Source organism: Alexandromys fortis, unplaced genomic scaffold (assembly GCF_014885135.2).
Source record: "Alexandromys fortis isolate MF-2015 unplaced genomic scaffold, M_Fortis_MF-2015_v1.1 scaffold_19, whole genome shotgun sequence".
In the NCBI taxonomy this organism is placed as follows: domain Eukaryota; kingdom Metazoa; phylum Chordata; class Mammalia; order Rodentia; family Cricetidae; genus Alexandromys; species Alexandromys fortis.
In genome coordinates, this window is record NW_026067890.1 from 11,299,782 (window position 1) to 11,325,091 (window position 25,310).

A 25,310-nucleotide genomic window follows, 5' to 3' on the forward strand; every position below is an offset into this window, starting at 1 on the left:
TTTTTTTTGGTTTTTTGAGACAGGGTTTCTCAGTAGCTTTGGAGCCTGTCCTGGCACTAGCTCTTGTAGACCAGGCTGGCCTCGAACTCACAGAGATCCGCCTGCCTCTGCCTCCCGAGTGCTGGGATTAAAGGCGTGCGCCACCACCGCCCGGCTTCCCTGTTAGTTTTGAAGCAGCTTCTCACTGAACCTAGAGCTCACCAGTGGAGCTACACTGGCTGACCAGTGAGCACCAGGGAGCCTCCTGTCCTTATATTCCCAGAACTGGGTTGCAGCCACGGTCATGGCTGACGTGGGCCATGGAGATCAAAAGTCCAGGCCTCAGGCTTGTAGTGAGCACTGTTCCCCTGAGCCGGCTCCCCAGCTGTTGGCTCTGATTTCTGTGAGATTTCAAATGGCTCTAAGTTTCTTTTCTTGGTAGCTCTGCAGGCGGAACTCATTTCCGCCTTTCTCTAATACAGTGGTTGCTGATCTCAGGCTTCGTATTAATTCAACCATTTGTTTTCAGTTAATGAAGAAATATCTGCCAGAGTTATAGTAACAGGGACACAGAAGAAATGCTAAAATGGACAAATAAAAGTAAAAAAATGAAATACATTAACTTTTACACAATTTTTACACTTTCTAGACTTCTCTCTTCTTGTTCTGTTTTGTTTTTGGTTTTTTTTTTGTGTGTGTTTTTTTTTTCTATATTTTCTCTGTGTAGCCACAGCTATTCTAGAACTCACTCTATAGACCAGGCTGGCCTCGAACTCAGAGACCCACCTGCCTCTGCCTCCCAAATGCTGGGATTAAAGGTGTGCGCCACCACAGGCTTCTAGACTTTTCTTACCGCTTGACTTTGAAGCTAACTTACAAGTTTCAGACAGACTATTTGTAAACTCCGCAATGACATTTAGCATTTACTTACCAGCACACAGTATCTTACATACAGCAATGTGGTGATTTTGAAGCTTGCCAAGAGAATCCAAATAAACCTTTTCAACATCAATGACAAATATCTGGAAGTGGGCACAGGCATAATTCAGTTTCTCAATACGTTTCCCTAGAGCACAAGTCTGGCTCACAGGATCAGTTGGTGCAAACTGAGACAAACTTTGCGGCTCATACCATCCTTCTTACCATTGCCTGACTTGGGAGGGAGGCACAGACATTTAGAACCTAAAGAAAATAGAAGAATTGGGTTTGTAATCCTAATGTTACAAAATTCTGATGACAGCATTAATTAGAGTTCATTATACTGTTGGCAGCAAGAAATGCAGTCTTTCTGCGAAAATGAAGAAGTCAAAGTCTGGGGACCGGAGAGACAGTCCAGTAGTCAAGAACACCGGGTGCTCAGTCATGAGGACTGGGGCTCAGATCCCAGCGCCAAGAACTGCCCATTCCTCCGGCTCCAGTGGACCTGGTGCCCTCTTCTGACATCCTAGGGCACCTGCACTAGCCATTCACATAGGCACACACAAAAACGCACATGCGCACACATATAATTAAAAAACCTTTCTATTTATTTTTTGACGTTTCAGTGATGGTCTAAGTTGACAAAGCTCCTCAGAGTTACATGGCAGGAGCTAGACATGTTGCTTTTAAACATCCAGTCCACCACGGCCTAACATGAAATCGCTCTGTGTCTATTGTTATTTCTGGGGAAGAAAGTAACCATCCCACCCCAAAATAGAAAAATTGACTAGTGTTTCTATCATATACGCTCATATTCTAGTCTACTTCAGGCAGAAGGGCTCGTACTCGGGTCTCAAATCGGAAGGCACCGAAACGCTAACTGATGCCTATTTCCTGGGGAAAGAGGATCCTAATTTTCACCTGATACAAGTGACAAGATGACTCCAGAGGGACCAATAAAGACCTTGAGCAAAGACTAATGGGGTCTAAGTACTGAAGGTGTTTATAGATTAACCCTGACAGGAGGCAATATATCTCCTCCCAGGAGACCTCAATACAGTCAGCCGGGAGCGGGGTCTTTATTTATGAGCACAGTAGATTCCCCCCCCCCCCCGCTTGAAATAAATCCAGTAATAACTTTAAGTGAAGCACTTGACTTAGCAGGAAGCGGAACATGCCCTGCAGACCATCTCATCCACACCACTATGTGCACAGCCCGAAATTGCTTCCCCCGCAGCTGATCTTGTGGGATCACAATGGGCAAACAGTGCACGTCTATATAAAGCATTTTGTACTCTAAAACCTGCACGCTTCAAGAAAGAGAGAAGATGGACGGGATGAGTGGTGGGCAGAAAGGCCTCAGAGCTGGCTCTTTATAGTGTGGCTTCTCACGTCAAATTTCATGTGAAGCCAACAGGTTAGAAAAGAACTTATATTGTATACTGTGTATAATATATTTATAATAGCTTTTAGTGCAACTTGACTTTTTTTTTATGTGGGTGCTACAGATTCAAACTCGGACCCTCCTACTTGTACAATGAACATTCTTACTCACTGAGCCATCCTCCCAACCTCCATTTTGAAGCTATATTGGTTTTGTTCTGGCCCTCCCGGTTTTGCTAGTAAACAACCCTGGACATCAGCCCCTATAGTGTGACTATTAGCCCGCAAAATGCAATGCCTGTCCCATCCAGTTCTGCAATTAAGCCCACACAGTGCATGCTTGGAGTATCTACTCCATGTGTGATGAACAACACACTGTGTTTTCAATCAGGGCCCAACTGCCTCCAGCCCCTGCCAACAGAACATTCTTAGGTTCCTCCGGTGCAAGATCCTGTTAGGGTGTGCTTGGAAAAACACAACCGAGATTTAAGCCTATCAAAAGCGAAATACAAACAAAAGGTTAAATGTCCAAAATAATCACCCCCACGTACTTTAAAGCTATTGGCAGAAGCAAATGGGCATGATCTACAGCACCCCAGAAGCACATTGCCTAGTAATGCTGTCCTGGGAAATCAGAAGCTCTGACTCAATGGGGAAAACGGCCAGGCTTTCTCTGACCCAAAGGCAAGCATTTCTCTAGGACAAAATAAACTAAACAGCTGAAAACAAAAAAACAAAACAAAACAAAAGATGAATTGTGGAAAAGAAAATCTCTCATTCTAGCCTCCCTTTAACACGTTGCTTTTGCAAATGTGGAAAAGCATTGTAGCGATCAAAACGATGAGAGATTTTGTACCATTGCCATACACCAAGTGCAGGGTGTAACACTTGCCGCCCTGGACAAAGGTGAGAAGGGACAGATGCCAGTGGCTAAGTCCTTTCTGTGCCTGAGATACTGTGCTGTCCACCCAGACAGGAAACTGTGGGGTGCTGGCTTTATCCCCACTCTAGGGATGGAGAAGGTTGAGGGTCCTACCAAGGTCATACACCCCGAAAGGGGTGTATTCAGAATTTCAAGAACACTTTGACCCCGAGGGTATTTTTCAAAGCCGTTTGCCCGCCAACCTATGGCCACAAACCCGAATATTTCCAAATGTATCAATACACAGAACGACATGATCCGTGGACGTTCGCTGAACCGTTCTCAGGCGTCCCTTAAAATCGCTCTCTCGGCTTGGACTCTTCCACTTTACCTGTGAACTTCTGCCTATCTTGGTCTGAAGAAAATTCATCAAATCCCACCATCCCCTCCGTCCATACTAAAGAGAGACAACTGAGAAGTCAGCAGAACTAATTCAACGGGGCAGTCCTACCGTTTTCACCCTGAACGATAATTGCTCACAACTGAATTCTCTCTAGCCCTCAAACTCCAATAATTCAAGCCAGAACAGCTCTCCTGCCAGCCTCTATCAAAGGGCGGGGGGCTTCCCGTCCCCTGCCAGATAATTACAGATTAGATACTGCCTCTTGCTAAGATTTCTCTCTTTCGCCTTCACCTCTTATAAAAGAAGAAACTTTAAAGATTAGGGTTTTTTTTCCCCCTTCTTCTTTTTTTCCCCTCTAAAGCTGGGTACACCAACTGGCATGGGCTGTATTAAAATCAGGAGACAGCTCAGTCAAAAAGCCTCTCGGAAGGCAGGAGTTCTGGTTAGTATGCACCGACATGAAAGGGTTTCTTTTCATCCTATACAACTACAGTGTGTGTAAATTGCAGGGGGCTCATTGGCATAAATCTCGGCTGCGACCTCTGAGGTAAACTGGATTTACATTACTTTCTGACAAGAATTAAATGAAGGCCTTGTGGATATATGAACAGCCTTCTAGGCTGCAACAGATGGGCATGAATGTGTTCCCTAGGAAAACTATCAGTGACATCTGTGTCCTCCAAATTCTGGTGGTCTCAGCCAATTAATGGGGGGGGGCGGGGGAGACTGCAGGGAGGTGGGGGGCTGGGAGGCCAGTGCACTGCCCCCAGCCAAAACCGAGGCAGAAGTGTTTGTGTTTGGAGATGGGATCAGGCTGGCCTGCAGCCGCGAGGTTAGCACTTCATAGTCGCCATCCGAGATGGGGAATGCGGCTTACAAGCTATTTGTATACCGCAGTGAGGATAATATGATTTTTTTTCTCATTTGACCGGAGGAGATGGTCCTCCCTTGCAGCTGATATCATATTTCAGTTCAGTCTCTTTGAGGACGTGTTTACTTTTGTCTCCTCTGAGGCAGGCTGATGGGGCTGCTGGCTGCCAGCTTTGGTCGTTCATTTGCATGTCACAGAGCAGGTGAACTCTAAGGCAACACAGAGGTCCTCCCCCTCCCCCTTCACACACAAAAAAAGCGCCTCCTTAAACCCCACCACATCCCTCCTCCCTTGACCGATTTCACAAGGAGAGCCAAATCAAGGTTTCCAGGTTTAAATGACCGTCAAGAGAAATTACATCAGAGTCCTGTGACGAAGGGGCTGTTTATGAGACAGAGCTGTGGATGCTGAATCCTGCTGTCCTCACCGGGCAGACCTCAGAGGTCAGTCTCTGTCGGTGAGAGGGAGAAAGGACGCAAGATAAACTCAAGAGAAGCCATGGTTCCTCTTCAGCCCTTCTTTCTCCTTTGCATCTCAGTCTATTTGTTCAGAGCACACAGGGAAGGACACTGAGCCTGGGGAGCTCAAGGAACTGGGGCTGTAGACAGGACACACTTTCCCTTGCCTGGTGTAAGCCGCAAACCGGCCCATTTATGGATTGTGAGCCCTGTGCCTTCTGACCCTGTGGTAACAACACGGCTTGAGATCCCAAGTTTTTGAATCTGAATTCCGGTTGTACCATTGACCAGATGTGAGAAAGGGCCACATTACTTGGGTTCTATGGACCTCAATTTCCTCATGCATAAATCTGAGCTAACCATACTATCTCCCTCTCAATCAGGATGAACTGACATAACATGGAGTGCCTGGCATTGCTGAGATGCCGTGGGCATCCTGGTGCCTAGGAAGCACGCGTTCCCTGGTGCCAAACCAGCTTTTCAGAATAACGGTAGTCTTATACTACAAGCATTTTGGGAAATCCAAAGACCTGATTTTTTCAAAAGAAGCACTTACCATTCTTTTGGGAGCCTAAGGACATGATTTGACAGCATGTGTTAAACATGTTTCAACATGCTTACAAATCAGGGGTGTAACTTGGTAGCAGACATGAGCCCCTAGGTTTGGATTCCCAACACTGGGAGAAGAAATTACATATTTTCCTGAATGACTAAGACTTTGAAATTATGGCGTGCCGAAACGAATTTACTAACCACCAAAACTACCTGGGTATTCTGAAGTCGCGAGAAATAAGAGCACTCGGGACAAGAAAACTTGTATTAAGCTGTTTAGACTTTTCTCAGTTGCGGGAATGAACACCAGCCGTTTGCTCAGTCCAAAATTGACCATTATATGTGATGTTCGAGAAGCAAATGGTTGATCGTGATACTTCTCATGGGAACTATTCTACCCTGCATTTCAGGTGCTGTTGAAACCACAGCGGTTTCACGTATCCGCGTCTTGAAACAGCGAGAGCAGAAGGAATTGAAGAGAGGCAAAGTCTCCAGAAAGAGGGCCTGCTCCCCAGGTCATAAGTGTTCCTACGCTGTAGCTTTTGTTCCCCCCCCACCCCCCGACATTTTATTTTGAAGATGGTTTTTGTATGATGAAAAATTTAAATACACAGCCATGTTCAAAGGATAATAAAGTCTAGTTACCCTGTGCAGAACACTTGCCATACACATATTTATATACGCATTCATGCGTGTGTATGGATTAGAACTATTTGAAAGCAAATTAAAGATACCCCAAAAAAACAGTCTTCTTAAATCACCCAGACTATTTCTTCTACGAGCAATGACATTTTTGTGTATTAAAATATTTTGTACTGATTCCTTGAGAACCTCCTTGCTCTTCCCTCTGTCCTCTTCCAGATTGGCCCTGGGCTCTTATTACTTTAAAGGAAATTTTCACGTATAACCATAGAGACTTTTATCCTCTTGTTTTTCTGCTTTGTATAATCTTCCATCAATCCAATTATATGAACTTAATCAAGCTAACCCTCAGCCCAGGGGAAGACTGTTCCCGGTGGAAGCCAAATTATTCATCAACAAAGAGGCCGTGCTATCCCTGCACAGTCCCTGTGAGCTGGCCTTCAAAATCGTGGGCACAATGGGGACGGGGGGGGGGGGTGCGAGACGACCGTTGGCACCATTTTTGTATAGAATTTTTTTCCTTTATTGAGCTGCAATATCAAACGTCGTTTTGTCTTATTCTGTTGGTACCGATATCAGTGTGCGTCCGCAAGCAGCAGAGGGGCTCTGTTGCTCAGGGATTCAGCAGAGGGGCTCAAGGGGGGAACAAAAGCACCTGTTGTTCGGTTCTTAGCAGCGGCCAGTTGGCTGCAGCCCCCAGCTCCTCCTTAGGCTCTTCCAACACTGCACCTCATACATCCTTACTGGATGTAAAAGGAGAATAATTGCGGAGAAGATCAATAAATTTAAAAGCTCTTTAAGGAAAGACAGAATGAATTTGGTACAGCACATATTTTTAGATCAAAGTTGCCTTTGAAGTGACAGTGCCCTGATCCCTAAACTGCGGAAGGACTTCCTCTCTCAACCACAGGGCTTGTGGTCAAATAAAATGGAAGTTAAGGAAATTATCTTTATCTCAAAATGGCCAAAAGAAGCCATCACCTAGTGACAGCCTTGTCACAAGCGACAATTGGGGAAATTGTCAGGAAAAGGCCTAACAAGCAGAGGAGTGGGCTCACTGTTTGCACTAATCTGGCCACGCAGCCCCCCCCCACACACAACCCCAGTCAGCTTGCTGTGTGAAACAGCTCAGGCTTTGTCAGAGCTAACACGGAGTGGAGAGCGCAGTCTTTCATGAATATGTATCACCGTCCCTCTGTGTCCACAGACAAACCCTTCAAAACTTCGATAAACACACACACACACGCACACACACACACACACACACACACACACACACACACACCATTTCTAACCAACAAAAAACTAAGGAAGCCTAAGCTCCTCAGTCAAGAGCAACGAGATGATGGTAACTAACAAAAGCTCGCGCATCAGACTTCGAGCCACGGGCGCTGGGTTCCATGTGTTTGCTGGTTCTCTCTTTCCCAGCCATTGAGATGAAGTCTTCAGGGGGTTTTCAGTCTCCGGGAACCATGGGCATGGATGCAAGGATGCTGGATGCAGCTACATGGGTTGCAATCGCAGCCTTGCAAAGAATTCACCTTGGCCATGCCAAAGAGGCTCTGAAACGGAAATACTAAGTTGGAACCGACTTATGTATCATCCCCCAAGCACACAGCAAGCTTAAAAACAAAACCAGCAAATCTCAAATCCGGACGAGTGGAGACACGACCTGGGAAGTCAAGAGGCAGTGTTTTCCAACATTGAACAGAAGGACACTATACTGGCAGAGAGAGAGAGAGAGAGAGGGGGGGGGGGAATCACAAAAAGAAATTCTAAAGCGAAGTTACAGCAATATATTTATTGCTTTTTTACGAGGATTGAGTATTTTACACTCACCCCTGGGGACAGAGAGACCTAGTAAAATTCTTTTTTAAATGACTGTCTATACACAGCCTTTGATTTTCTGCTTACATTGGAGTTGAATTTAGCTTAAATATGAATGCACATATATTGAACTTCATCTTTTATCCAGGCAGAGACGCGAGGCAGAAAGAACTAGCCCTTCTGATAAGATGAAGTTTGGTTTCCCACTGTGGGAGGGACAAAGCTGATTTGGAAGGGATTTGATATTACGAAATGTTTGCCGTACACTTTACCATCTCATTAGCATATTCAGCCCGACGTGAAATCCAGCTTTGAATGCTCTCAGCACGCTGGGCTAATCCTCTTTAAAGAGCTACAGGCGATATTACATGTGGCCACAGCAGCAACCATGCCATCGCTGCCTCACTTTGAAGACCATGAACAGAGTCCTCTTGTGCGGCTGTCTGTACTGGCCTCATAAACCGCTGCTTTCTGTGCTGTGAGACCCTTCTGTTTGCTCCAGGGAGAATTACGAGGCCGAAGTCCAGGTCGCCGTCTGAGGGCCGTGCAGCACTTGAAGAGGAGATATTATGCTGCCTTCACTCGGCCCTAACTGTCCATCTCCACTCTTTCAGCTAAGATGAAAATGAACGAGATCCAAGCGTTTGGGGTCCTTTGATTAGGATCAAGTGCTAACCACATGCTCTGAGTAGGGACGCTGTTCCCGAATAAGCAGGGGAGCCAGGCCCGGTGATGTCACCAGCCTTGCCCCTGGACTCTCACATGGGATAGCATGAAACTTGCTTGCCGTTTGTAGGTAGCTCGCTTTCCCTTAAGACAGGGGAACTGAGCACATCCAGCGAAGCAGTGGTTAAATAATGCAGGGATTGAAAGTCAACACATGGGACACCCTAGAAACTGTACAACATTGCAGAAAAAGCATGCGCGGGTGTGTGTGTGTGTGTGTGTGTGTGTGTGTGCATTTGAGCTAAAGGTAAAGAAAGAAGGCTGGTGAGGTGGATAAGCAAAAGGTATTGGCTGCCAAGCCCGAGGACCAGAGAGGAAGGAGAGAACTGACTCTCACAAAATGTCCTCTGACCTCCACATGGGCATGGGCACACACACACACCACATACACACACATACCACATACACACCACACACTCACTCCACATACACACACAGACACATACTCCAAATACACATACATACTACACACACATACACAGACAGAACACTTACATACTCCACATACATATACATTCTCACACACTCACACACCACACATATACATATACACCACACACACATTGCATACACACAGAGACACACTTACATACTTCACATACACATACATTCACACACAAACCCTACATAGACATACACGCTATACACACACATACACACACAAACACACTTACACACCCCACATACACAAACAAACAATCTCTCTCTCTCTCTCTCTCTCTCTCTCTCTCTCTCTCTCTCTCTCACACACACACACACACACACACACACACACAAACACACACACGAATACACTAAAGATGCTCTCTTAATCTTTAGGCTCTATAAAAACAAGACATTCTATATACAAACAAGGCAGTCTGTGCTTTCCTTACTTTCTGATAACTAACTTACAAATATATAATTGGTTATAAAGTTTTTAGTTTGCAAGTTTGAAAATTACTGTGTAAAAGCTGATATGATGGTCTGTTATAATGATCAGTGATTTTGCTTGAGGCCCACCCAGTAAGTTCTACGACTGCAAAGCAAGTGGCCATTCTATTTCCATGCCAAATGATGAGTTTCTTTCCGTTTGATTACAAACCCTAACCCACATCATCGCTTTTGAGTAGGAAACTCAGAACTAGATTTTGTGCTCGGTTCCAAGCTTCTCTGACTTGGACAGTCCTCTACAAAACATCTTACCCTGACTGTTCATTCTTCCCCTTGGTTCGGTCCATCTGTGTCTTCCAGTGAGGGGAACTTGAAATGTTCTTCAAAGTCAGTTGGAAATTTCAGTAGCCTCTAGATATAATTCTATCATTTTTCAACACATTTCTGAACTAAACAATGTGACCAAACTAGACCCAGATGAAAACTCATAGTTGCATAGTCTCTAATGAGGAAAAAGCAGAGAGTTAAAAATCAGCCTTTGCTGCAAAGCAGCGGGAGGAGAGCCACAAGCTCGAACAGCCAGGCGCGTGAATGAACATGACCACAAAATAGTGGCATAAAACAACAGAGAAATAAAATTACCACGGGCTGGAATGTAGCTCAGCTCGTGGAGTGCTAGCTAGCATAGCATGCCGGAAGCACAGGAATGGCCCTGAATAAACGGGGTGAGGCGGCGCACAGCTGAAGTCCCCGTATTCAGATTTAATGGCAGGAGAACCAAAGGCCCACAGTCATCCTTGTCTATGTGGCATGGCCAAGGAAGGGCAGCCTAAGGTACATGAGAGCGTGTTGGGAAAAAAAAAAACTATGAAAAAAGTCTAATCTAAAAATAAATCTATTAAAATCTCATGAAGTTTACGTATGTTTTCTAGGATAATTTTGATAGACTATGAAAATTCGTTGAAGAGAAATCCTGAGATCTAACAAAGAGTTAGTCATTTGTTTTTTTGCATAAAATTTATTTTTATTTTATGTGCCTTGGTGTTTTGCCTGCATATACATCTGTTTGAGACTGTCAGGTTCCCTAGAACTGGAGTTACAGACAGGTGTGAGCTGCCATGTGGGCACCAGGAATTGAACCTGGGTCATCTGGAAGAGAAGCCAGTGCTCTTAACCTCTGAGCCATCTCTCCAGCCCTTAATCTGTCATTTGTTGAGATGCTGCCATGTTTTAAAAATGTGTTATTTTCAAAATATTTAGACCACACAAAGCTTCAGAGAAACCCTGCCTCAGGAAAAAAAAATAAAAATCAGTTTGTCGTAAACGATCTTTCCAGAAGATCGTTCCAGAAGATGAACCCAATAGAAATGAAAACATGTGAATCCCAGCAGTCACCCACAACTGCTCTCAGAGGCATCAATCACATTGACAAAGCAGCAGAACCCGAAGGTCTACTCACCAGTGACAGCTAAACAAAATGTGGACTATCCACTGCATGGAATACTACTCAGGAATGAAGAGAATCTTCCTGCGAAGTAGCAGATCTACTAGCAAACATGCTCAATAAACATCAGAGGCTTCCTGAACTACCTTTCTTATACCTCCTAGGACCACCCGACCCGGTGTGGCACCGCCCACGGTGGCTGGGTCCTTCCACATCAATCATCCTTCAAGAAAATGCCCCGCAGACTTGTCCACAGGCCAAAAAGAGGAAAGCATTTCTCAATCAAGGTTCCTTCTTCCCAGATGACTCTAGTTCACGTCAAGTTCATGGAAAACTAAGCAAAATAGTTTACATCAGCAGAAACTGTGGAGTAAATGTGGAAAGGGGTACTGAAGAACCACAGCAAAGAGGAACACTGGACCACTGTTGCTCTTGTTCAAACTTGCTAACTCCAAGTCGTCCACCTGAGGTTCTGCACTAGTGTGTGTGTGTGTGTGTGTGTGTGTGTATGTGTGTGTGTTTGCGTGCATGTGTGCACGCATGTGCATGGGTGTGTCCTGTTTCTGTGATAAAATAACTCAACAAATGCCAAGTTGAGGCGCAAAGAGTTGTTCGACTCACAGTTCAAGGTATAACCCCTCGTGTTGCGGAAGTCAAGGCATCAGGAGTTGGTTACATTACAGGCACAGCCAAGACCCAGGAAGCAATGAATGTTTGCTGGAGCTCAGTTTGCCTTCTCCATTGATATATATATATTCCTGGGTCCTCTGCCCAGGGAATGGTCTTGCCTACAATTAAGATGGACTTTCCCACATCAATTAGTGTGATCGGGATAATCCTTGCCAAGTATGTCCAGAGGTCCTTAGGAGTCTGTCAAATTGACAGTGAACGCTAAGTGTCACAGGTGTCGGTGGTAGGTCATGCTGAACTCAGCAGTGACCCACACTTAATAAAGCCAAGATGCTAGAAATTTAACAGAATGTAAATTTAACAGAATTTTACACATATGGGCTAGAGGATGCGGGAATGGACACTTTTCAGAATGGGTTGCTTGCTTGGTCGGTTAGTTATCCACTACAGTATAGCCCCCCCCCCCACCATCATAAAGCAAGATGGCGGCTGGGCTTTTAAATCTGCAGATGAAAGTGAACGACGCTGCTATTGTGATACTCTGCAGCAGAGACTCTCTTTAGGATTAAGAGGCTAGCAAAGACTATTTAACTAGTCTTCACTGAGTGTTTGCCACGGACAGACACGGCAGTCCTGTACACCATCAGTGTGTGTGTCCTTGTGTTCTTGAACGTTGCTGTTGTTTCATGCCAGATGTCCCACCGTCTACTCGGGGCACTTCGTGGGAGTGGCATGGACAGACACTGCTTCTATTTGTCAATCAATGTGTGTTTCTTATCATTCTTCCTGACCACCCCCCTCTCTGGTCTGTCTTTCACTGATGGTATTTTCAAATCCAAGCCCAAGCTTTAAAAATAACTTTAAAAATACCTATTTTATTTTAATTGGGGTATCTATGCATGCATCGGGGTGTATTTACAGGGTGAAGGTGCCCGTGGAAGCCACAAACATCAGATCTCCTGGAGCTGCCTAAAGTGGGGGCTGGGAACGGATGCTGGGTCATCTATATGGTCAGTCAGTACATCTCTCACCTACTGAGTGATCTCTCCTGAACCCCAAATCCATCCTGACGTAACATCATTTCCAAGCTTTCTGGAAGGTTCTAATTACCACATCATAGGTGAGCTGTGTCTTCATGATTTAAAAGCAATGTGCAAACCAAAACCGCTTCATCCTGAGAGCTAAGGATTCTGCTTTGAAGACGTGACACTGGGGTATTTAGGAAAGGGCTAAAGCAAGAACCCCGAGGTCTCTGGAGACACAAGCTTTTCCCGGGAAACAGCCACCAAAATTCAGTTGTACCTTAGCTTCTTAAGAGCATAAAAATGAATGGATTAGATTAAACATGCCCTATTTATTGTTGTTGGTGGTTATTTATTTATTTAGAGACAAGGTTTCTCTGTGTAGCTCTGACTGCCCTGGAACTTGTTCTATTAGGCTAGGCCGACCTTGCACTCAGAGATCCCGCTTCTCCCCCTTAAGTGCTGGGATTAAAGACGTGGGCCACCACAGATGGTTCTTTTTTTCTTTTTCTATTCCTTAGGAAAAAATATTGTCTCATATGGGGTACATTGCTGCATAAGCAGTTGGCTCGTATTTCCTCTTCTAATCTGGTCTTCACCTCGCTCACTGTCTTAGCATCAACTCCAAGCACAAGGATTTCATCATCCACAGAGCGTACAAGCCAGACATAGGCAGAGAGTGAACGGATGATTAAGACACTGATATGCGGACTCCAAACGCTCACATTCATGGGGAGCCCAGGGTGTGGAGGTGATCATTACAGCCCTGTGATAAATGGCAGGGCAGAGAACCATGGAAGCCCAGAGATGTCCCTCCACCTGACCCACAAGCCAAGAGGCTCTTTGGAAACGGTGACCCTGATTCGTAATGCAGTAAAAGGTCACCCATCTATCATGTCGGGGGAGTTGCTGGCCTTTCACAGCTAAAAAGACCAACAAAACCTCTCGGGCCACTCCATGAACAGGCAAAGTTTGGGAAGCCACACCGATCTCCGCGCCCCCACCCCCAACCCCACAAATAATGGCTTTGCGGCGTGGGATGGTAAAAATTCCATCTTACTCCGTGGTAGAATTTTTAAGAGAGAAAAACGTTTCTCAAGTAGAACAAATAGATTACGTGAGAGTGTTAAAGAGGTCTCTTAGGAGCCCTGAATGCCCGATATGCCGCTCGGGAAATCTCTTGTCAGCCAGCAAAACCATGTCAATAAAGGACGGTAATTGGTCTCTAAAGGGTTACCGTGGGGAGGAGGAAGAACAAACACTCAACTGTGGCCACAAGCAAGCACCGGAGTGAATAATTATTTATCTAGACGGAAAGGTATAGGCACTGTGGGCACAGCCTGGATTTGGGTTCTCGAGTACCGGTGTGTCCACATATTGGCGAGGCAGCGCTTCTGCAACCACGCAGGGGCTGCTGGGAAAGGAGCCTACGGTCTCTGCACGGCGCACCTTTCTGTAGCATCAGACACTATAGCCAGTGTGGACTCTCAGCCAGAACCAAAACTTCTAGCAGCCCCTCAACCGTGTGGCATAAAGTAAAACCACTTCCCCAGATAAACAGTCTCTTCAGAGGTTTTTCTCTCATCCTAAGGAATCCTTTTGTCGTAAAACCACAATCAACCTTTATGAGAGCACCAGAGTTTCTGTTTGTTTGGTTGTTTGGTTGGTTGGTTGGTTGGTTGGTTGTTTGGTTTTAAACGCAAACCCCAGCTTTCTTTGGCCCGGCAGTCGCTGCTAAGGGTTTCTATTGTCCAAGTTCGCCACCTGCAGGTCACACAGTTAACAAATCGCTCTTAAGGTCTCCAGAAGATGGAACCTCATAGTTTACTCCAGGGCTTCTTTAGCTGGAAAGTTTTTATTGATTGATTGGTTGGTTGACTGATTTGTTGACAGCCATGACTGATGAGTGTTTGTCTTGTAGTTGCTGTCTTTGTCAGACATTTATTGTGCCCCCTTTCATTCCCTACTGTTTAGGGAGCCGTGTTAGGACGGCAATAGCGAGGAAGCATTCAACGTAATCGGCATCGCTATATTTCCACACTGAAAGCAATTTATTGACCTTTTCTTCTGACGAACAAATCTTCTTTGCATTAATGTCGGCATTACAAAAGCACTGACAACTTACATAACACTCCCCCACCCCCAGGAGTGACCTTTCAGCGTTTAGCACTGGGTTAAGAAATTACAGGCGCTTAAGGCCATAGACCTAGTTCAAGGGTGTGCAACCTCCTAGTTGCCTTCAAGCATTTTGTTTATCTATTATTCAACCTATGATGATTGCTTATGGTCCTTTAAACTACAAAGTCCCCCTCTTTTACAAGTTTACCTATGTCCTCCAGGGCAGGGGTGCTGGTCTATTGCTTGGTGGGAAGGGGAAAAAAAGACTCTTCTCTTCCATCTCCTGCACAGAACGGAGTCAAGAGGCGGAACCTGCACAGGAGTCCCCTGCACTAGCACAAACACAGCCCGTTGATATTCCAGAAGCCTAATGTAGGCCTGCCCTGCTCTCCTCTCCAGAGCTCAGGTTGGCAAATCCCTCCCGACCGGGCCTGATCCTTCCTGTAGGCACTAACCGATGCTGTGTGCCACCAACAGTGCCTGGACCGTTGTGGACAGAGGCTCTTTCTGCAATGTACCCTCACATTAGGATCGGGTTTACATTTTCTTCAGAGGTTGCCTTTAAAGGCAGCCGCTGGGTTTTCCTTTTTGAATATAATCCCTTTATTTCAGTTGTATTTTAATTTATGCACTTTTCTCTATCTCAAAAATCGAAGATTCCCAATGGTCAAAGAGAGGCTGCCCACTTCTGTAACTCAGTGATTTCTGGACAGCTCACTAAGATTTCCGGTTTCCAAGAGGGTACGTACCTGTGTCCCTGGAAACAAGGAGATTTGTGGGACCATGTTTCACAGGGTTCCCAAGTTAGGACAGTCTTAGGTTTAATTTGATTGTGGGAACTAGATGCACCCGACTAGCTTTGGTCTAGGTGGGGTTTGCTGGACAGACAAAAGCATGTCTCTTAGAAAGAAGGACAGGAAGTCATCTTCCAGGAGGTAGGGAGTAAAACCAGGAAAAGGAAGCTGTTAGAGCAGCTGTCTGTGTCAGTCTTTCCCTGGGCTGCACAGGGCCTACTAAATGCCAGGCACCATGTTAGTTGGTAAGGGAACAGAGGTGAAGCCAGCAGGCATTTCTGGGTATCCCTTTCCAGCCAGGCTTCTGATCAGGTCTGCTGACATGACCCCTCCCTGAATCATGCCCTCAACAGTGACTCAGCCACAGTATCCTTAACTCAGGCATAAAATCTTAGAAGGGCACGGTTTTGACAACTCCTAGAGTTAGCTGTCCATCCCTGTTCAATCAGAAATGATAACCAAAGGGATGCTATTGCAGGTGGGCAGCATGGAGCAATCCCAGTAGCAGGAAAGAGCACAGCAAATGCTTGAAAATGGGATGTGGGGAGGAATGGCTTGATTATTGACTGGTGTGGGAGGGTCCAGCTCGCAGGGAGTAGAGTCACCTCTGGGCAGGTGGTCCTCGGTACTATAAAAAGATAGAGTGAGCAAGCGACAGAAAGCAAGCCAGAAGTCAATGTTCCTCCATGGTCTCTACCTCTTCAGTTCCTGCCTCCAGGTTCTACCTTGAGTTCCTGCCCTGATGTCCTTTTATGATGGACTGATATGTAAGCTAAATAAACCCTTTTCTCCCCAAGTTGCTTCTGATCCTGTGTTTGTCACAACAACAGAAACCAAACCAGGACAGAAATAAAAAAACAAATGTCAACTGTATTGGCCCTAAGGGACTTTTAAAAACGTGTCTATATCTTCCACTTCGTAGTCTGCCTACTATAAATTCTGCGCTCTTCAAGAACACCAATTCTTTTCTTTTCTATTTTGGTTTTCCAGATACGGTTTCTCTGTGTAACCTTGGCTGTTCCAGAACTCGATCCACAGACCAGATTGACCTCAAACTCACAGAGATCCGTCTGCCTCTGCCTCCTGAGTGCTGGTATTAAAGGTGTGTGCCCGGTCAAGACAAAACAACAGCCTACAGAATGGGAAAAGATCTTCACCAGCCCCACATCAGACAGAGGTCTGATCTCCAAAATATACAAAGAAATCAAGAAATTGGTCATCAAAAGAAAATATAATCCAATAAAAAATGGAGTACAGACCTAAACAGAGAACTTTCAACAGAGGAATCTAAAATGGCTGAAAGACGCTTAAAAAAATGCTCAGTATCCTTAGTCATCAGAGAAATGCAAATCAAAACAACTCTGAGGGTCCATCTTACAACTGCAAGAATGGCCAAGATCAAAAACACTGATAACAACTTATGCTGGAGAGGTTGTGGGGTAAAGGGAACACTCCTGCATTGCTAGTGGGAGTGCAACCTGGTACAGCCACTTTGGATGTCAGGGTGGTGATTTCTCAGAAAATTAGGAAACAACCTTCCTCGAGACCCAGCAATACCACTTTTGGGTATATATCCAAAGGATCCTCAACCATGCTACAAGGATATGTGCTCAACTATGCTCACAGCAGCATTGTTTGTCATAACCAGAACCTGGAAACAACCTAAATGCCCCTTGACCGAAAAATGGATAATTAAAATGTGGTTTATTTACACAATGGAGTACTACACAGCAGATAAAATAACGGCATCTTGAAATTTGCAGGCAAATAGAACTAGAAAATCATTTTGAGTGAGGTAACCCAGACCCAGAAATACTATTATCATATGTACTCACTCATAAGTGGTTTTTAAACACAAAGCAAAGAAAACCAGCCTACAAATCACAATCCCAGAGAACCTAGACAACAATGAGGACTCTAAGAGAGACAAACATGGATCTAATCTACATGGGATAAAGAAAAAGACAAGATCTCTGGAGTAAATTGGGAGCATGGGGACCATGGGAGAGAGTAGAGGGGGAGGGAAGAGGCAGGGAAGGGAGCAGAGAAAAATGTAGAGCTCAATAAAAATCAATTAAAAAAATAAATAAGGCGTGTGCCGCCACCGCCCAGCAAGAACACCAATTCTTAAAAATAAAAGTCTATGACAGCTTTCTTCCACTAATGTAAGTTAATGAAAATTTTCTGAGCACTTGCTGTGTGCCCGGGTCTGGAGTGGTTCCAAGGATGAAAAAGGCATGAGAATTTTCAGGGTTCAAGATTCAAAACATATATCAAGACTTCTGTGGTCACAAATGGTTGAACGTCTCTTTGAGGAAGGAGGGATTTCATTACATGAGGCTTTGTTCAGAAGACCAGTGGAGGGGCTGGAGAGATAGCTCAGAGGTTAAGAGCATTGCCTGCTCTTCCAAAGGTCCTGAATTCAATTCCTAGCAACCACATGGTGGCTCACAACCATCTGTAATGGGGTCTGGGGCCCTCTTCTGGCCTGCAGGCATACACACAAACAGAATATTGTATACATAATAAATAAAATAAATAAATTAAAAAAAAATCAGTGGAGGCTATATGTAGAGGCTATGTAGGAAGATGCCAGTGAGTGACAGGTGACAGGCTGGATCTGAGGAGCAGAGAATCAGTGTGGAGAGGGAGTGGGGGCGGGGTTGCAGCAAGGCAGAGGTGTGAGTTCTGCAGACCATATCAGCTGTCCTGAGTTTAGGCTTGGTCCATTGGAAGTTCCCACAGCAGCCTGAAGACTGATGAAGTGTTTCACAGAAGGCGGGCAATTGTGAAGGAAACTCATGAGAGATTTGAACTAGAGATATTTGGGGGCCATCCACATGGGGAAGACACCTTTGTGTTCAGTGCAGGCAAAGATAACTGTGAACTGCTGGGGAATGCAGCCCAGATGTTGCACACTTGAATAGCAAGCACACAATCTTAAGTTCAACTGGTGCGGGGGCTGGGGGGGATATAAACTATGAAAAGGAGCCAGATTTTGAAAGGATGACTTTACTCAGAGCCCAGACAGCACGAAAGCAGACTAAAAAACAAGATCTAGAAACTAGGAATACTAAACCAGGCGGTGATGGCACATGCCTTTAATCCCAGCACTCGGGAGGCAGAGGCAGGCGGATCTCTGTGAGTTTGAGGCCAGCCTGGTCTACAGAGCTAGTTCCAGGACAGGCTCCAAGGTACAGAGAAACCCCGTCTCAAAAAACCAAAAGAAGGAGGAGGAGGAGGAGGAGGAGGAGGAGGAGGAGGAGGAAGAGGAGGAGGAAGAGGAGGAGAAGAAGGAGGAGGAGGAGGAGAAGGAGAAGGAGAAGAAGAAGAAGAAGAAGAAGAAGAAGAAGAAGAAGAAGAAGAAGAAGAAGAAGAAGAAGAAGAAGAAGAAGAAGAAGAAGAAGAAGAAGAAAACTAAAAATACTAGAATCCTCAAAGTGCAGGAGACAGGACTTCATGCACAGCAGAAGTGCTATAGAAGTCCAGGGAGAGGTAAGAAGCTCTTGAAGCTCTTGTTGATCTAATGAGTAGCTATTTCCCTGAAAGGCAGACAGGAAGAGGCTGATGGGTGAATGTTAGAGAGATAAAAGAGGGAAGTATATGCACATGCAATATTTTTAGAAGCACTTCTGTTAAGAGGAGAAGGAGGAGGGAGCAGTTAACAGTCTCAAGAGAAATGAATTTTTCATAAGAATTATCCTGTGGGCCAATATCCGGCCAACAGCTAAGGAAAAGATGTCAGAAGCAAAAATAAAGTCAAAACAGAAGAGGGAATTTGAACAACGAGAAGACTCATAAAAGGGGTAGAAGAAAAGTTTGAGGAAAGTAGAGTAGGCTTGGGCACAAAGCAGACCGTGTTTCCCCAAGGCACAGTGCTAGATACATAAAGACTGATGATTTCCAGGCAAGCCAGGGTTCTTCCTGGAAAACCAGGTCCCCTAAACTGTGGAGAGGGAAATCTGGGTTTCAGGAAGCAGGAGTAAGAAGCTAGATTTGGAGTTGAAATGGGTTCTTGGGAGACCGAGCAGGGGGTAATAAAAGAACCAAGGTGTGTGATGAAGCCAACTGAAGCTCATCCAGAACCAGTCAGAGCCAGCTGGGGACTGTCTTGGATTTAACCCCAAGTGCTCTGTCAATCCCTGCCCAGGAAATGATGCAATAGAAAACAAAGGAACAGAACAGACTAAGGAGCGTGGAAAAACACAAGTAGCCTAGGTGACTAACAAAATGTAGCCAGACCCAGCAGACTGGGAATTGGGGAGGGTGGAGATGCCTGTAAAGATGAAGGATGGGAGACCTTAGGGGGGCTTGGGACCAGAGACCTTTGAGATGAGTGGTCCGAGGAAAGGTTTTCCAGCTTCTGTTATGTTAGCTGATGGCAGACTCGTAGTTGAACCATACAGATGTTCAGGGAGGCTTGGGATATCTTATGGCTCTGTAAATTGGCAAAGTTGCTGCAATTATTACTCAATACCTCCTGATTTTCAGGAAGCTGTAAATTTGGCCTTCTCCATTTTCTTTAGTTAACAGAAGAAAATAAAACACAACATATTGTTGTTAATGGGCCTTAAAATCAACAGCTGGGAATTGCACTACCCTGACTGTAATCTTAGCAGTCAGGAGTTGGAAGCAGGGGTCAGGAGTCCAGTCCTTCCACCCAGCCCTTCCTTCCAAAATTAATTTGAAACAAGTTCTCCTTTCCTTTCAGTTCCCTTTTCATGTCAACTCTGGTTTGGAGATGTTATGTAGACCAACTTCCTTTTCTCTCTCTCTCTTTAAAAAAATTTCTCTCAATTGTTATCTAGCAAATTATTCAGTTTTACGAAGTATCTTTCTTCCCCACAATAACATAATACTCGAAGCCAGCTAAGAATAATCTGTCTTGTTTCCTTCTGTGGACCTAATGCTAGTATTTCTTAAGATTAGTAACAATCTCTAGATCTTTTGAGAAAAGCCCTCCATTGCTGTTCAGTGTTTACAGAAGTTGTGTGAGCTCCATCTGGGAAGCCACTGCTGGTTGCCTACTCTGCATTTTTTTTTCTGTTGATACGATGGGGAAATTTTCCTTTTAGTTCAAGGACACTGGTAATGTTCCAAGAAAATAAGATGCTTTTTTTTTGTTAATTTTCAACTATTATAGCTTTTCTATATAGGCCCAGCACGAAACAAAAGGCTTAATTTTAAGTCATTCTCTAACATTTCTCTACAAAGAAGAGCAAGTTTTTCAGAATACCTCTCAGTATCAACCCTCATCAGTATTAACAGAAATCTCCCCAAATGTCACCTCGTCACACTATGGTATTTCATAAGATTTTCTGAAATTTTAGCGAACGTGTTTCTGGAATTGAAGATGAGCTAGTTTGGAATGCTAACGAGGATGTTGGCATCAGCTCTTTAAGCCTCCCCATTACCCCTGGTCCACCTGTTTTAAAGTCATCTTCAGAGCTGCCTAAATCCGTTCTTCTTGGAGTATCACTGCTGCCCTCTTCTGGTGGACTACACCAGCATCGATGCACTTGAACTTCCTGTTTATTTTACTTATTAATGAAGGCAAATGGAGCACTCCAAAGAGCAAAAAGTCTCATGTGTTACAAGGCAGGTGATGACCTAGAGAAAAACTTCTAGGGCATTAAAATAGCTGTGTGTATTGTTAACCCGATCGATAATCTTTTTTAGTAACAATGCATTCATTTGTCCAAATTTCATCTCGGAAAACAGCTTACTACTGATCAGTTGTCTCACAAATCCATAGAACTTCAGTGTGGGGCTGACAGAGGCTACATCTATGCTATCTCTGGAGAGAGAATTTGCTACCAAATCTGTGGATAGACTCGCAAGGCATGCTTAAACGTCTTGGGTGTGTGTGAGAGAGGGTGTAAGTGAGGGGGGTCTATTACATGGATATTTCAGGATGGCTGAATATGTAAAGTGAACACCAACAAGGCAAAGAACCTTCCAGGGATCTTCCACGTGATGAAACTCAAGGATGCTTCTGACCATGCACCTGCTCCAAGGTCCTTGTTTCTGCTCTTTCCCTCTCCTTGTCCTTAGCACATCTGGAAGCTGATGAAGGGTGGCCAACTGTGCCTTACAAACATGGTTTTGCTTTCCTGCCCTCTCCAAGTCTCCCGTGCTGGGCTCAGGCTATCTCCAGTTTGAACTTGTCTTTTGCCTTGCTACTAATCACTGAGTCACCTTCAGTGAGATATTCAGGCTTTTGGAAATGGCCTTTAGTTTCATCAATCTCTGCAATTTTTTAAAATTTAGCCATTTATTTGGTGGCACTGAGGACTGAATCTTAGCAGCATGATTGCTAGGCAAGCCCTCTGGTCCCGAACCTAGTTTCACCAGTGTCTAAATGAGGCTCACATCACTGTTAGAAGTAAATAAATCCCAGAATTGTAGTTACTGAAACTTAACATAGGTCTATACTTCAATCTTTCATTTTCCCTACTTACTAGAAATGCTGTATTCTGAAACTGACATTATCAGTCAGGTTTTTTTCATAAAGTAGCTAAAGTATGCAAAACATGATTTGAGAAAAAAATATTTACAAGTTTTTGTTGTACTATTTGTACACTGCCCTGTACTTAACCACTGAAATAATGCTTCTGTATTGTTCTTTTAATGACATAAACATGTAGTAAGTAACAAAATTAAATACAAATTTATTCATAGAGGGTTGCAGCAACTATTTCTGTTTAAATAGAATGGAAGGGGAGAAGGGATGAACTAGAACAAGTTATAATGATGCACATGTGTAAAAACCCACTGCTTTGTATGTTAAATTAAAAACATTAAAAAAGTATTGAAGACCACCGGCAATTTTTTGAAATTAAAAAAAATCCAACAAAACACTCAGAAGGTGAAGTATCCTTGACTGGACAGCTTAAACAATATTTTGAAAGAGGAATAAAGGTAGAAGACTCAAACCTCCTCATTCTAAAACTCGCTACAGAGGCTGGGAAGATTGCTGAGGGGTCAAGGGTACCGTCTGTTCTTCCAGATGTCCTGGTCCAATCCCTGCCACCAACATGGCTGCTCACAACAGTCTGGAACTCTAATTCCAGAGGTTTTTTTTTTCCCCCTGGCTTTCTGGCTTCCTGGGGCACCTGCATGCACTTGGTACATAGTCATACATGTGAGCAAATACACGTGTACACATTAAATAAGAAACTAAATAAGCAAAACTTACCACAAAGCTATAGCAATCAAAAGCCACACCACACACCTATTGAGACCAATGAGAGACGGCAGCACGCACCACCTTATTTGTGGTCAAATGATTTCAGCAAGAGTGACGCAAGCATTCCATGAGGAAAAGTACAATTCTTTTTCCGTAAATGATACTGGGAAAACTGGATGTTTACAAAGCAAAAGAATGAAGTTTGAACTTTACCTGATGCAAAGATGACCTCAAAATGACTCAGAGGTTCAAATGTAAGAGCTAAAATTGTAAAACTCTTAGAAGAAAGCATAGACGTCGAGCTTCATGACCTTGGACTTGGAAAGAATTGCATGGATATGATGTCAAAAACACAAGCGATAGACTAAGAAGATGAATTCAAGATTAGAATCATAGGTTTGTGGGTTAAACAATGGAAAAAAGAGAGCATCTTCAACAAATTGTGCTGGCAAAACTGGATGTCAGTCTGTGGAAGAATGAAAATAGATCCATATCTATCACCATGCACAAAACTCAAGTCCAAGTGGATTAAAGACCTCAATATCAGTCTGAACACACTGAACCTGATTGAAGAGAAAGGGGGAAGTACTCTACAACACGTGAGCACAGGAGACCACTTCCTACGTATAACTCCAGCAGCACAGACAGTAAGGGCCTCATTGAATAAATGGGACCTACTGAGACTGAGTAGCTTCTGTAAAGCAAAGGACACTGTTGCTAAGACAGAAAGGCAACCCACTGACTGGGAGAAGATCTTCACCAACCCCGCAACTGACAAAGGTCTGATCTCCAAAATATATAAAGAACTCAAGAAACTAGACCGTAAAAGGCTAATCAACCCAATTATAAAATGGGGCACTGAGCTGAACAGAGATCTCTCAACAGAAGAAGTTCAAATGGCCAAAAGACACCTAAGGTCATGCTCAACTTCCTTAGCGATCAGGGAAATGCAAATCAAGACAACTTTAAGATACCATCTTACACCTGTCAGAATGGCTAAAATCAAAAACACCAATGATAGCCTTTGCTGGAGAGGTTGTGGAGAAAGGGGTACACTCATCCATTGCTGGTGGGAATGCAAACTTGTGCAACCACTCTGGAAAGCAGTGTGGAGGTTTCTCAGGAAATTCGGGATCAACCTACCCATGGACCCAGCAATACCACTCTTGGGAATATACCCAAGAGAGGCCTTATCATACAACAAAAGTATATGCTCTACTATGTTCATAGCAGCATTGTTTGTAATAGCCAGAACCTGGAAACAACCTAGATGCCCTTCAATTGAAGAATGGATGAAGAAAGTATGGAATATATACATATTAGAGTACTACTCAGCAGTAAAAAACAAGGACTTCTTGAAGTTTGCAGGCAAATGGATGGAAATAGAAAACACTATCCTGAGTGAGGTAAGCCAGACCCAAAAAGAGGAACATGGGATGTACTCACTCATATTTGGTTTCTAGCCATAAATAAAGGACATTGAGCCTATAATTCGGGTTCTTAGAGAAGCTAAATAAGAAGGAGAACCCAAAGAAAAACATATAGGCATCCTCCTGAATATTAACCTTCATCAGGCGATGAAAGGAGACAGAGACAGAGACCCACATTGGAGCACCGGACTGAAATCTCAAGGTCCAAATCAGGAGCAGAAGGAGAGAGAGCACGAGCAAGGAACTCAGGACCGCGAGGGGTGCACCCACACACTCAGACAATGGGGATGTTCTATCAGGAACTCACCAAGGCCAGCGGGCCTGGGTCTGAAAAAGCCTGGGATAAAACCAGTCTCGCTGAACATAGTGGACAATGAGGACTACTGAGAACTCAAGAACAATGGCAAGGGAGTTTTTGATCCTACTGCACGTATTGCCTTTGTGGGAGCCTAGGCAGTTTGGATGCTCACCTTACTAGACCTGGATGGAGGTGGGTGGTCCTTGGACTTCCCACAGGGCAGGGAACCCTGATTGCTCTTTGGGCTGACGAGGGAGGGGAACTTGATTGGGGGAGGGGGAGGGAAATGGGAGGCGGCGGTGGGGAAGAGACAGAAATCTTTAATAAATAAATAAATAGATAGATGGATTAGAATCATCTTTGTGCCAAAAGATACTATCAACAGAATGCAGAGTTGCAGAATGGGAAAGATGTTTATAAATCATATCTATGCTGAGGAGTTAATATCCATAATGTATGAAGAGCACTTATTATTCAATAACATTTGAAAAACTACCTGATTTTAAAATACTGGGTAAGCCTTTAAACAGATGTGGAAGCTACATAAAAGACCAGCAAGAACACAAAATGATCCTCATTGCCATTAACTATCACAGGAATCCAAACCCAAACAATGAGATGCCATCTCCCATCCATTGGAATAGCCACTATTAGGAGAAAATCCCAAGGGTTGGGGAGGATGCAGAGAAACTGGAACCCTTGTATTCCTTAAGAAAAATAGAATTCCCATCTGTCCTAACCATCCCGTTTCTGTATATGCGCCCCAGAGAATTGAAAACAGTGTCTCAAAGAGAGAGCCATATAATCATGTGCATAATAGTATTTGCAATGGCCAAAAGGTGAAAGCAACTCGTGCATCCGCTGATCAACAGAGAGACAAACTTTGCGTAT

At 44.3% G+C, this 25,310-nt stretch overlaps 1 protein-coding gene across 7 annotated transcripts in view; it reads right to left on the bottom strand.

The window, feature by feature from the left end:
* The window catches only part of Alpk1 (alpha kinase 1), a 94,428-nt gene that overhangs the window by 63,045 nt on the left and 6,073 nt on the right, over positions 1-25,310 (bottom strand). Inside the window, exons 2-3 of one of the 7 annotated variants that reach the window (XM_050141966.1) lie at positions 1,123-1,161; positions 911-1,001 (exon numbers count right to left, since the gene is read on the bottom strand). The exons of 5 other annotated variants lie outside the window; for them this stretch is intronic. The gene's annotated coding sequence lies outside the window, so the exon portion shown is untranslated. Of the gene's footprint in view, positions 1-910; positions 1,162-25,310 lie in introns of all 7 variants that reach the window. One more of the 7 variants, XM_050141896.1, reaches the window with a different exon arrangement.